Source organism: Eptatretus burgeri, chromosome 5, assembly GCF_056783735.1.
Source record: "Eptatretus burgeri isolate ZD-2024b chromosome 5, Ebu_testis_v1, whole genome shotgun sequence".
NCBI classification, from domain to species: domain Eukaryota; kingdom Metazoa; phylum Chordata; class Myxini; order Myxiniformes; family Myxinidae; genus Eptatretus; species Eptatretus burgeri.
The window spans coordinates 73,028,975-73,042,199 of NC_140965.1; the positions used below are offsets into that span (position 1 = coordinate 73,028,975).

The window sequence follows — 13,225 nt, forward strand, 5'->3', positions numbered from 1 at the left end:
AATATGGAATTGTAAGTTCACATTGACAATAGTGAAGTTTCGTATTCTTTTGTGAGGTCAAGTTGTAGTGGGTATGGGAACGAAGCCGTGTCATCACGAGTTGTGAAGTTAAAGCTTAAGATCGTGCTTGTCATTGTATATAGGATAAAATATCTTTTCATTGGCCTTTATTGATTGTTTTCATATTCATTAACTGATCTGAAATGGCTGAAGCCTCATTTCAGCAATTGTTGTTTCCAGCCTTCTTACGACCTCATAGTAAAACAGTCTATTAACTAGCTGTGCTGGGTCATTTGGAAGAAATCTAACCCCTGAAACTGAACCAAGCTTACTTAATGCTTCAATAATATGTTTTTCCTTCTCATTCCTCCTTCTAATTTTCCCAGCAACATAACCCCCATAGTCAAGTGAGTTCATTAAATCAATGTATACTCCGTCATCCTCATTTTTCAAATTCAACATTTCATCAAAATAAGTTGAATCGTGATACCCATCTTTTGTTAGAAGAAACATTAATCTTGGAGTTAATTTAACATTTGATTGAGCAGAGCTTAGGAATGCCAATTTATCATTAAATATCAATACCTTCTGTTTTACGAGATAGATTATTGCTGGTTCTTCTGTTGGAATGAGGACCCGCTATGGTTTTTTAATCCGCTGAATATTCATTGTTTTGAAGAGCTCTCACAACATAATTGGGAGGTTGATTTACCTCCTCCAGTTGTTGGAATAATCCCTCATCATCATATTCTAATTCTTCTATATCTTCTAGTCCTTGCTCCATCATTTGGCCAAAATCTTTTATCATTTGAAGTTTTTTAGGGGTGTATTCCATTGAAGGAATTATGGAAACCACTGTTTCTTCCATTCTTTGTTTAGAAGCTTTCAGAAGCGGTTTAAAATATTTATCTTGCTTTCTTTCAAACGATTCTTCTCCCGTTAGTTTTTGCCTCTATTTCTTTCGGATGTCTTGTTGTTGTTGAGCTACTTTGGAAACCCACCCTGGGATTCTTCTGTTGGAATGAGACCCGCTATGGTTTTTGAATCTGCTGAATATTCATTGTTTTGAAGCGCTCTTACAACATAATTGGGAGATTGATTTTCCTCCTCCAGTTGTTGGAATAATCCCTCATCATCATGTTCTATTTCTCCTATATCTTCAAGTCCTTGCTCTGTCATTTGGCTAAAATCTTTTATCATTTGAAGTTTTTTAGGGGTGTATTCAATTGAAGGAATTGTGGAAACCACCGTTTCTTCCATTCTTGTTGAGAAGCTTTCAGAAGCAGTTTAAAATATTTCTCTTGTTTTCTTTCAAATGATTCTTCACCTGTTAGTTTTTGCCTCCGTTTCTTTTGGATGTCTTGTTGTTGTTGAGCTACTTTGGAAACCCACCTTTGGTGTTCCTGAAATCTTCTTGCTCGATCTTGTGCATCCATTTATTTATTGGAATGATTCAAAAAGCATCCCATCTTTTTTAACAATGAGATAATTATATTTGCCCTTCGTGTGCTTCATGAACTCTTCAAATTTGCTTTTACTATATACTGTTGAACAGTTATCTCTCCAAAAATTCTGCATCTCTCATGCTTAGCTTGAAGAGTATGAAGGTATTTGCATTAGTTCTTATTGAGTGACGCGGAAGTTGAAAGTACGACTGTGATAGATAAATACAATTACAAGAGGAATGTCTCCCTCTGGTATAGTCGCTATCCATTACTATTTGGTTTTTTTTCATTTACACAATCATCAAATATAATAAGGTTCTTGTTTGATTTCTCCAAATTCTGTGATTCAGGTATGTCATCCATGTTATCACTAAAAATACAAGATAATGGAGGGTTTGATTTCTTTTTTTGGGGGGGTTTGGTAAAATATCTGTGCGACGTCTTCGATGTTATAATCATTAAGCTTGTTTTGAAGTTTTAACAAACCGATGATGTCTTTTTGAAGATCCGCGTTGAAACCTTGTGAGAGCAGTTGATATTTGGGTTGAAAGCTTGACCGTGAAAATGATTAAATTGTCATAATCTCACAAGCCCAGAGTAAGGAGCATCTTTAAAAGCAAATACGTTTTCCCGCATCCACTCAGGCTTGCTCAGGCCTGAGACATCTAAGCAAATTTGGAGTATTTCTATGGTTGCTAAATCGTATCTTGCTTTCCCAGATGGGTGAAAACTCCATTTGTATTTCACTTGAAATATAATTTCACCTCCTGCTTTTAGCAAAGTAGCTCATCTATTATCAGGTCATCGAAAGAGGCTAGGGATTTCTCTGAGCCCATATGCAAGTGTGTCAATACCATTTAACGCGATCCACTGCTTGGAGTCGAAGGGCGATAAAGACACCTTATTTACCCATATACCACAGATCTGGTGTAACTCACTTCTCAACATATCCATTCCATGCCTGAAGGTTTTCCTGTCAGAGAGCCTCTTTGTACTGCTCATGGTGAAGGTGCTTCTTTACAACGCACTTCTTCACACCCTTTGCCTTCCAGATCTCCTTTTAATCAGACCTCTCAGAATGACGGAACACGAACCACGAGCTCAGGATGACAAAGCATGAATCACGCACTCAGGATGGTGGAGCACAAACAAGTGACTCAGAAAAGAGTGAAGTGGCCGAGGATGCGCCTGATAAAGGTTACAATTAAATAAGGCCGTTAATTATCTTCAAAAGGGGTGCTTTAATTAACGCAAACTCCAATTTTCACTCATACACTTCCTTGGAGTTCTGAAAGTTTGCAGGCAAAGTTTTAGGCTCTTTTTTTTTTTTAATGGTTTTGGAGTTATGGAGGACACACACACACACACACACACACACACACACACACACACACACACACACACACACACACACACACACACACACACACACACACACACACACACACACACACACACACACACACACACACACACACACAGCCATTTATTAGTTTGGAATATATATATATATATATATATATATATATATATATATATATATATATATATATATATATATATATATATATATGAACAGCCGTATTTTCAGCCATTTTCCCCTGCTGAGCAGGGGTTAGCTTTTTCTTGAGGCAATGTTTTATGGCCGGATGACCTTCCTGACGCGAGCCCTGGTCGCCTCTTACAACACACAGGGATATGGTACACCTATTCCAACCGGGGCATACACCGGGACCAGTACACTGGTACTCATTTCGCCGACCTCGGAAGGATAAAAGGCTGGGTCAACTCCCTGGTGTTAATTCAGCAGTGAATGGTGCTCGAGCTCAGGACCTCAGGATGCCAAGCCAGCCACCCTAACCATTTAGCCAACACCAGGCTGATATATATATATATATATATATATATATATATATATATATATATATATATATATATATATATATATATATATATTAGCAGGGATACCCGTGCTTCGCACGGGAATCCTGTGGATGAAGGTGGATCTGAAGGAATATATGTCAGAGTTAATTGCGAAATTGTAGAGGCTGCCACCATTATTTTTTTTTTTCATCACCACTATAATATTATATTTTCCCCGCCATGTTTTATATGCAGAAGAATCGAGTTCAAAAATGTTAACATTTATTGCCGCATCAGATAAAAAACCGGAATGCCTCAACAATGTGAGGCTGGTTTCATGTCATCATTTGTGACTTAATTTTTACATCGGGCATAACCCAGCCTGGCCCAGCATATTTGATTTATTTACGTCTGTTATCCTGATAACGTCAAAATTATAACCGTTCTTGAAGGAAGAATTGGGAGACGTGTATTATGAAACGGCATACCTCTGAACGCCTCTGTCGCTGTTGCCGTGCGCGTGCAGTTCGAGAATTTAAATTTGTTCGCTTTCACAGTGGCATAATGTTTCAGGTTTCTCAGCTGTTCTCACAGGAGGAAAATGTGTATGTTTAAAAAGTCAACGATGGAGGACGCCTCAGCTCGATCGCCCAGAATTACAGATTGCCGGCCCGGAGAAGTCCGAGGTCGGCTGGTCCTAGTTATTTTGGACCGAAATTCGCCAATGGGTAGACCACGTGGTGTAGGGTGAATAGCCAAATTCTTTATATACCTAAGTACCTACGTCTTCCAGCTACCGGGGTATTTCACCCTCGACGGTGTTATGACTCTCCACCCGGCCGAGTAAGATGACAGAGTCAGATGAGGATCCTCGAATTACACGTTTTATTTCTGAAGACCACACGCATGCGAAATGTGGCGCAACGGCCCTTCAGTCAGGTGCCTCCGGACCACATTGAGATTATGCTTCAAAACCATCATATATATATAGTCACACAAAAGCAGAACTGGGTGTGGACTAAAAGTGTGTGCTGAGGGATAAAGAAATATAGAAATAAATGTGGCAGTGGGCTTCTTCCCCCCTCCCTTGGGGCCCTATAGACCATGTGGAGGTACTCGCTATTACCTTCAGAAAAAGATTTTCGTTGTGCAGAACACCAGTCTGGATGAAATTTGGCATACTTAAAGAATTTTAGACACCGAGTCCAAATCCACTTGTTTCCACGTCGAGGATGTGACACAATTGGTCATTTTTGGCAATTAAAGATACACCGAACATTAAAGCACGATTTTGACACAGAAATGAAGAATCAAGGAGAGACTGATATGTACGTAAAATAAAACTCTTGTGAGGTCTTAAAATGATACAATATGTTTATACAGAGCCCTATTCACTGTTATTAAAGATGTTTATAATTAAAGGTCGTAAACCGAAGCAGTTACATATTTTTCCGGCCGAAAACGTCTGGACTGACCAGACAGGCCTTCGAGTTGACCAAGGCAACTTTTTGCTTAAAAGGCAGCCACACTAGCTATTAAAGGTAGTTACATTGACTATTAAAGACAGTTACAGCGCCTATTAAAGACAGTTACATTGGCTATTACGGATTAAATCAAAGATAAAGAGACTGCGCGACTCAGCCTGATGAAAAGTAGAACCGCCACAAGAAGATTACTGTTTTAGAACTCCAGTATTTCTTGCTCTGAAGCGGTTGCTGAACGAGGCTCTTGACTGCTGTTATTACAAAACTCAAGTCCACTATTACATGCTAACCAACGTGAGTACTACTGTGTAGTAGATTACCACAGCAAAAGCAGTGACACCCGCATTCACAGTTCGTCGTCAGAATCATCGTCAGTTCCACTTTCATCATCCATAAGTTCCATTTCTGTACAGGTCTGTTCATCGTTGGCGCAGTTTTGACACTCACAGCACTCTGCGCAGGACAGTCCTTTTGACCGGCAAGAACACTGGTTGGTCTCGCATTTCGTCTTCTTGCAATTACATTTCGTCACCTCTAACAGTTCCTTTGGCGCTGGTGGTTTGCTCAGCCAGTGAACAGTCAGTGCTCTGTTGCGTTCCACCCATCCGTGAAATGTAGCAGAAGGGGCTTCTATAAACCTCTCAGTCGCGCGGTGGTGGATCGCAGACTGATAGTTCACTCTTTTGCAATGCAGCATCAGAGCGTCGCTTGTAGGCGGCAACTTTTGTTCTCCCAGCGACTGGCTGCAGAATAGCTTGCAGCGAGCCTCATCCACACTCTTCATGGTCGGTTGATTGTACATGGCGCAGACGAATTGTTCCAGGTCGTGAATGATATTCTGATCTAGCGTGAATTCTCAACCAATGCTCCCGAGACAGGTGATGAGATGGGACCCTTCATCATCAAGTCAAATGGGCTTGTTTTGCCCTTTCCGTGGAATGCTCTGGTGGTATCACTTCCCGTGAAATTGTGCAAACCTATCAACGCATCGCAGACACAACTTTCCAGGGCATTACTCGGCTTCCTAATGTCAACGATGATAATGTCCTTGCGACTTCCTGTGATCAGATGGAAATTTCGTGCCCAAATTGACTTTGAGTGAACCAACGCCAACACAAACACATCGATGTCGAAACTCTCTATGCGCACCGACTCTTCATTCTGTCCCGCGTGAGCGGCATGTAGCAGGAGCTTCGTGTCAGCTTCCTCATGGTCACATTCAAGTTCAGGTACTGACGACACAGTCATGACACCATTCGACGCCTTGATTTTCTCACATTTTCCGGCATGACTGACGTACAACAGCATGTCACCCAGTTTTGATGGAGAGATGTTTCTCGTCCATGATTCGATGATGAACTCTCTCAACGCCTCCTTGTTGGCTCCGCTCAGGAGATAATTGGCCCACTGTTATGGAAGGGCTTGATCACGTCTGTAGATGGTTCGTACCTGAAGATCGCCCGCCCTGCCCGCTCGTCTGGCGTGCTCCAGGCACTTGATGCTGATACTTGGGTAAGTATCAAACACCATGTCCAGTGTCGAAGATTGGTTATGTCATGCTTTGGCCACTACGATGTTCAGCACCATCTCTTCCAGTTTGCTGAAAGTGCTATGCAGTGAACCAGCCTTTATCGCCTGAATAACCGCCATTCCATCCACAATTGTTCCACCTTGGATAGGCCGAGCGTCCACACGGCAATCGGGCCACAGTTTCAGTATATGGTTGCGGAGTTTGGCTTTGTCCGTCTTTGCAATCAAACCATCACCGGATGCCAGCGGGAAAGATATGTTCGCCAGTGGGTATGCGAGCGGATCGTGGAGTGTGACATTGCTTTACTCGCCAATCAACAGCAGTTGTGTGAAAAGACGATGTTCATTCGCAATTTCAACCTTCGGCATCTGCTGGTGGGGAGTCGCCGACTTGCCTCGCGCCTTCGAGAAAGTTGCCAATTTGGCCTTCGAAATCGGACTGAAGAATGGGACCTCACCCGAGAGAAGCCGATCACGCAAGAATTGCATGACAGCATTCTCTCCCTTGACATACGCGTTCATCAAGTCCGCGGAAGTGGCTGGCGGTGTGATAACACCTGAACGAATATTGACGAGTTCAAGGTGAGCGCCGGAGAAAGGGTTAATCATTTGAAGTGCTGTGTCCATCACTTGTACCACCACTGCTTTGTTCTTCTCCGAGCTCGACACATCCAAATCCTTTCTCGTTCGGGGCTCGTCATGGATACCCGCCATGGACTCACATTTCCTTGCGATTTCCGCACGTGCTGGTTGGGACAGGATCCACTTCTTCACAGCTGTGCTTTTCTGAGTGTAACCAATGATGCATCCACTGGTCTTGCTGTACCTATTTAAAGTCTGCTCTATGATCTGATCACACGCAACACTACTAAATCCATAACGAATATGCCGTTGGGCAGTCCATTTGCCGTCCATGAACGCTTGATAGGTGTCTGGGTGGGAGTGCTCTAGCCCGGCCATTTCCAGCAAGTAAACGCGTAAATACCTTGCATAGTTTAGGTGATCGTACGCAAAGTACCAGGGCATTGACGCTCTCGTGATCGCAAGGTGTTCGGCCAGTTCGAAGTACGAGTTGCCCGTATAAGCTCTAGTGCCAGCTCCACCATTTCCAAGTCGGGCCATGTAATGTCCACACTTTGGTGTTTGTTCAGGTCATCCCTCACCATGAGTGCTCCCGAGTATAGAACATGTAAATTGAGGTCTGAGTCACCCTGCTGTGGACCCTGGCTGGTTTCATCCTCTGTAGTTGACTCTGTTTCTGTTGTAGAGCTACTGTCTACAACAGCAGCCTGAGCAATGGAACCAATATCAATGTCCTTCATGTACACCACTTCGCTCTCAGACATTTTTGGTGGACGATAGAAAATCATGTCTGGGTACCGTTCCTGCAGTCTTTTCTTCAGTCTTGTTGCCTGGTAGTTGGCCTTATCCTGACCTTCGCATACTCTGAGTAGGTCATTGAACATCTCACACAACTTCTTCATATGTATAGATTGCTTTCCATCAATGATTCTTACCTGGATTACTTTATCACAGAAAATGTCAAATGTTGAGTCACAGTTCACTTTCTGAGTTGAGAGTTTACTTTCACTCTGTCTGTGGTATGTGTCATTCACATACTCATAATAACATTTACGGTAATAACAAACTTCCAGCGTGAAACAGTCTTTATCATTTATAGTTGTCATTATTCTCACATCACGTTCATCTCTCCTCTGCTCAGCAGTTTCCCTCAGCTTTCCTCCATCATGTGTTTCTGCCAGGGACAACTGATCACGTTGAGATTTTCCTTTGACACGGATGAATTTGTCTTTTTTCTGGCATATCACACAAATTCTTGGCAGTACACCAGCTGATTTGCCAGCCACCCTTTCTACAGAGGTTCTGATGGATTTTCTATGTATTTTGTGGTATGATTGCCCCTCTTCTTCTAGTCCGCCCACCACCTCACTGGCTCTAGCAGAAACTGCAGTAGTGCTGGCTTCTGATTTCCTTTTCGTGGCTTCAGTACGTTTTATATGATCCTTGTTACAAAACGACGCATAGCAGAACCGGTGACGGCCGGGATCCGCCGGAGGATCAGTCATTGGCAGCAGTTTCATCATTTGATCAGCCAGCAAACGGCATTTGTTGATAGTTTCACTATCTACGGCATCACACCAAGCCTTCGCGCACTCACATACCTTAAGCCAGCTCTTATCCATGAATTGCGTCACTTTCTCATCTTCCCGCCCAAGTGTGTGAAACAATGCATATTTGGTTGTTGAAAGACCAAAAATCACTCGAAATCACACGACAACCATTGGCACCGCCATCTTGATTTGTTGTTTCCTGGTCGTTTCCTCCTCGATTACAAGCACACCACGCCCACTTCACGGCGGTAATTTCAAATGGTAATAACTGTCAGTGTGTCAACTTGTGAATATGGAAACAAGTAGGAATTTCAATGGTGTGTTCTCATTAATGTACAGGGTGAATTTCGTTTAGATTGGTGATCTGCACAACGAAACTGAACGAACCGACCCACCTCCACATGACCTACTCGGGGAAGTTGAATCGGTCAATTCTCAGATATGCAACCCAACAGTTTATCTTGCAAACTAATGACTTTCTAAACCTCCTACACTGACACATGTTGATAGCAAAGGCGAAACTCTTATGATGAATAAGAACAGAAATGTGTGGGATATCAGCATACACATTTCTCCCAATGACATGCTGTTGTGCAGCTACAGAGCCATAAAGGGTTATCAAAGACATCGTGAAAACAGCATGATACATTTAAAGCAACATTTTAAAGCAAGGTTTGAATCCTGACAGCTGATTAATATACAACTCTTGATTATTGATTAGATATTCAACTATGGCTCAAATGTGACCACCTAGCATACCATCATTCCTCTCAGTCCCTCCTTGGTCATATTTGACCATACCCAGCCATACCTGATACCCACCAACTGAGTGGACCCCTATTTGGTTCCTGTAACAGTTACTCCTAGGCCCCCACGCCTGCCAAACGGGATTTGAAAATGCCGTGGATAGCCTCAACATTCCCCAAATGAGAAGTCCCCAACTGCCGGTGGTTCAGGTTAGCTTCTGTTGCCTTTTGTCTTGCCCACTGCCACACGTCTCCCATTTAACTGTAGTATATAATTTTATGTTAAGTCCACACCATATTAAAATGCAATACTGTTTTATGTAAGCAGTAATTGTAATACTATCATTTTAGACAATCCTACGTAAGCAAGCAGCAAAAGTAACACTCAAGGCACGGGTGTAAGCACGTCCTGCGCAGGAGTCGCATCTTGCACTAGAAGGCAAAACAACACACACTCTCTCCTGGGTTAGTCATCTGTTTTAACAAAGAGGAATGGTTGTAGACGTGGCCTAGGTCCATGTGGATGACGTCTAACTGGGGTCCCACCTGAAGGCCCTGGTCGTCCCCCTCCCCATTACTGGCCGAATCGTCCTCATCAGAGAGTTCGCTGTTAATTATTATAATGGCCTGGGTGAGGGGTGATGCTGCACGACATTTCTTCAGACAAATGGTAAGAATAAGTTTAATTAGAAATACTCCAAAAATTACCACTGCGATGATTAGCAGTGCTGACTCTATGAGGCACAACAACCAACCTCCCCAGCCCTGGAAGATCGACTTCCACCATGCGTAACCTTCCTCACGTTCCACTCAATCGCTAGTGAGAGCTTCTACCACCTTTTTAATTCGGGCCACGATTAGTAATTAATAACGATTAGTTATGTCCCTGGGGTCCGGAATCCAAACGCAACATTCTCCTTCAATCATTCCGCATACCCCTCCTTGGTCTGCCAGAAGCATGTCTAAAGCTACTCTATTCTGCATTACCATGGCGCGCATCGACACTAGCATATCTGTTAACTCCGTATAATAAACCATGGTTACATTACCTAAATATTCCAAGACTTGTGAAAGTTGATCTATTCTAATGCTATTAATTGTAGTTCCGGCATGTTCCGGCATAAAAAGGTCAATGGCTTTCAACTACCATTTGCCTTTAATAACCCCTAAGCGCGTTGATACACCGGCCCATCCCTTTGGATCCATCGTTCCTGGCGCGTCGTGTCGGAACCATGGTTGTGAGGAGGTGTGGTGAAAAGTGGTCTTAATCCTGCTATCCAGAAATACTGAGGCTAAATAACAACTCCCTTCCCACCCTTTTGGTAAGTAGGGGTAAGCTTGGTCCCCGCAGACTAAGTGGATGCCTTTTGGCGGGATCATCCTGTTGTCGTGATGTAAGGCTTCTTTTATCGTGAATGTTACTTGCTCCTCTACCTGGATGTCCGGGTTAACAGCTATGACTTCCTGGTCAGCCGATCTCGGGAGGGGGAGTTGAATCTCGCACTCTCACTTCCATGCTGTTTGCTCCTTGTCCTGTAAAACAGACCGCTCCCCTGGTGTTTTCCACCCATAGGGGAGATGGCACCACCATCACATTGGCACTCGGATTTTCCTCTACATAGACTCGTTGTGTGTAACCATGGGCAGTGGTTGTAGCTTCGAGTCCTTCCACTGGTCTGGTTGGTGATTGAAGAAGGTTAATGGTAGCACAAAAAGAGGAAGTCCGGTCATGAGGCCGGATGGGGGTTTTAGGCACACCCAGCACTCACTCCGGTTCTCAATGTTTACAATCTCTGCAGTTAGGGCTACAAAGGTATTCGGGGGTTTTGTTGGTAGCCCCTTCCTGCGTACCTTGAAGTGCATCCAATACTCCGTTCTGTGTGGTTGCTCCAAAGAATGAGGCAAGCGTATTCCAACGGGGTGTCATCTGGTACTTTTGGAATTCTAGTTATCAGATTCGCGTGCTGGCCCCATTCGTATCCTTGTTTTGTGCTGAACCCTTTTTGTCTGGGTTTCTGCTTCCTTACTTGCCAAGCCACCTCGAGGTCCTGTGCCGCTATCATGTAGTACCATAAGATGCCCTTAAGGCCCTTGTTTCGTTCCACCAGGTCATTAGACCCATTTGCCAATATGCAGGGTATTTCTATGAGTTGTTGAGGTTGGATCAGTACCCTCTTTCCATATATTGGGCGTGGAACCATTGACGAAAAAGGTTTGCTGGGGTTAGCTGAAAAGACTCTTACCGTATCTAACTCCTTGTTATGGGTTGTCCCAAATTTTTCCGTATGTATTTGCTATCGTCTTCTCTCCAGTCGCTGCTCTTCTATGTCGCTGCAATGATGTTGTTAACTCACTTTCGTTTTCCCTTCCACGGTGGAGGTGTGGGAGGTGCGTATGGTTCCAATTGCTTGAGGCTATTGGTTCGCTGTCTAGTAACCGGTCCCCCCCGCAAAGGAGTAGAGTCAGTACCAGGAGTTGCATGTTGTGTCGTCAAAGGTTCTGTCGCCGGCTCCGGTGTTTCAGGGTCCCCGTTATCTCTGCCCTCTGGTTCCAGGTCCGACCGGGCGTCCGGCTCTAGCTCTGGTATTCCAGGATCTTCGATGTCTAAGCCTTCCGGTCCTGCCTCTGGCAGGGCGTCCGGCTCCACCTGCGGTGGGCCTTCCGGCACTATCTCACCCTGTCTTGCCGGGCCGGCTCCGCCTTGGTCTGGTGGCGGTGGAGGGGGTCCCTGAAGAGGTATCACGTCTTCCACCTCGTCGTCGTCTTCACTGTCTCGGTAAAATACTGAATCGGACACTGCCGGAACCTCTGCTGGGGTTACCTCCTCCTGTTCCCTCGTTTCGTCGGCCTCCTTTGGCGCTCGCTTACAGTGTGAGTGGTGTATCCATGCACTCTTACCTCTCACTTTGACGGCGGAGGGCGTGGTCAAGAGTACAGTGTATGGTCCGGTCCATTTGGGTTGCAGGGCGTTTTTCTGCAGGAAATCTTTTACCTCAAAAATATTCCATTATCTATACAAAAATATTAAAGTTAGCTATTTCTTTCAAGTACCGAATCCAATGCGATTCGATTTTTCACCGTTACCATTTTTACATTTGCAATCATTATCTGCTATACAATCCACAGTTTCATTCTCAAGCAGTTCCAGAGCAACTGCCATTATTTATTTATTTATTTTCCCAGCAAACTTGGCACTTCTGTGCTGATGAAAGATGGTCAAGGCAGTGTTAGAAATACCTCAACTTACTTATGTAATCGTACAAGAAGTACAAGTTGATAAAAATCATGCACTTGTCTAATTACTCAGAAGACAGATAACATAGGTGATATTTAAATTGGCTTCTAGCGTCATTGCACTTTTCAATAATATAATTCTTTTATTTTGACCGATTTAACATTTATTTCATGGTCATGTTTTCTGTACTCCGCATAATTCTCGTTTATTCTTTTTGTTTGTCTTTCCACAAATTGTCGTCATTTTTTTTATTTTTTAAATTACAGTCAGGTCAGTCCCAGCTCCAAATCATTGAGAGCAATACAGTAACAATACATGATACAATTCCTAATTCCATTTAATTGATTTCATGATTGCTCTTGGTCTCGCCATTCTTTATCATTCTGCATTATGGTTATGTAAATACCATGCTTTTCCTTATAACTTGATTTCTAATATGTAATGTTGACGAATCTGTTGATCAATTTAATAACAGAGACCCTTTTTCAATATTATGTAAGTCCCTTAACTTAATATATTATTATCTTGATTCAATTCTCAGTAACTTTTTCCTATCCTCAATTAACAGATTATAATCAAAGTCCTTAGGTAAAGGATTCTCAATTTGTAATCTCAAAACAAAAGTTCATATTAATTATGACCAAAAGAAACATCATGGTTCATTCCCAATGAGTTCTTTTCCCCCAATTTTCCTTTTTTTATTCTCCTTACTGTGACTCCCTCCATCAGTCATGTATACAAATCACTGGGGCAAGAACGAAGAACCCCACAAATTACACGGTTCTCTTGG

The 13,225-nt window shown here is 43.2% G+C and overlaps 1 protein-coding gene and 1 pseudogene across 16 annotated transcripts in view; one reads left to right on the top strand and one right to left on the bottom strand.

Moving 5' to 3' along the window:
* Window positions 1-13,225, top strand: part of LOC147026688 (voltage-dependent N-type calcium channel subunit alpha-1B-like) — a 592,527-nt gene that overhangs the window by 154,438 nt on the left and 424,864 nt on the right. The gene's annotated exons all lie outside the window — the stretch shown is intronic.
* Window positions 131-1,436, bottom strand: LOC147026691 (uncharacterized; annotated as a pseudogene).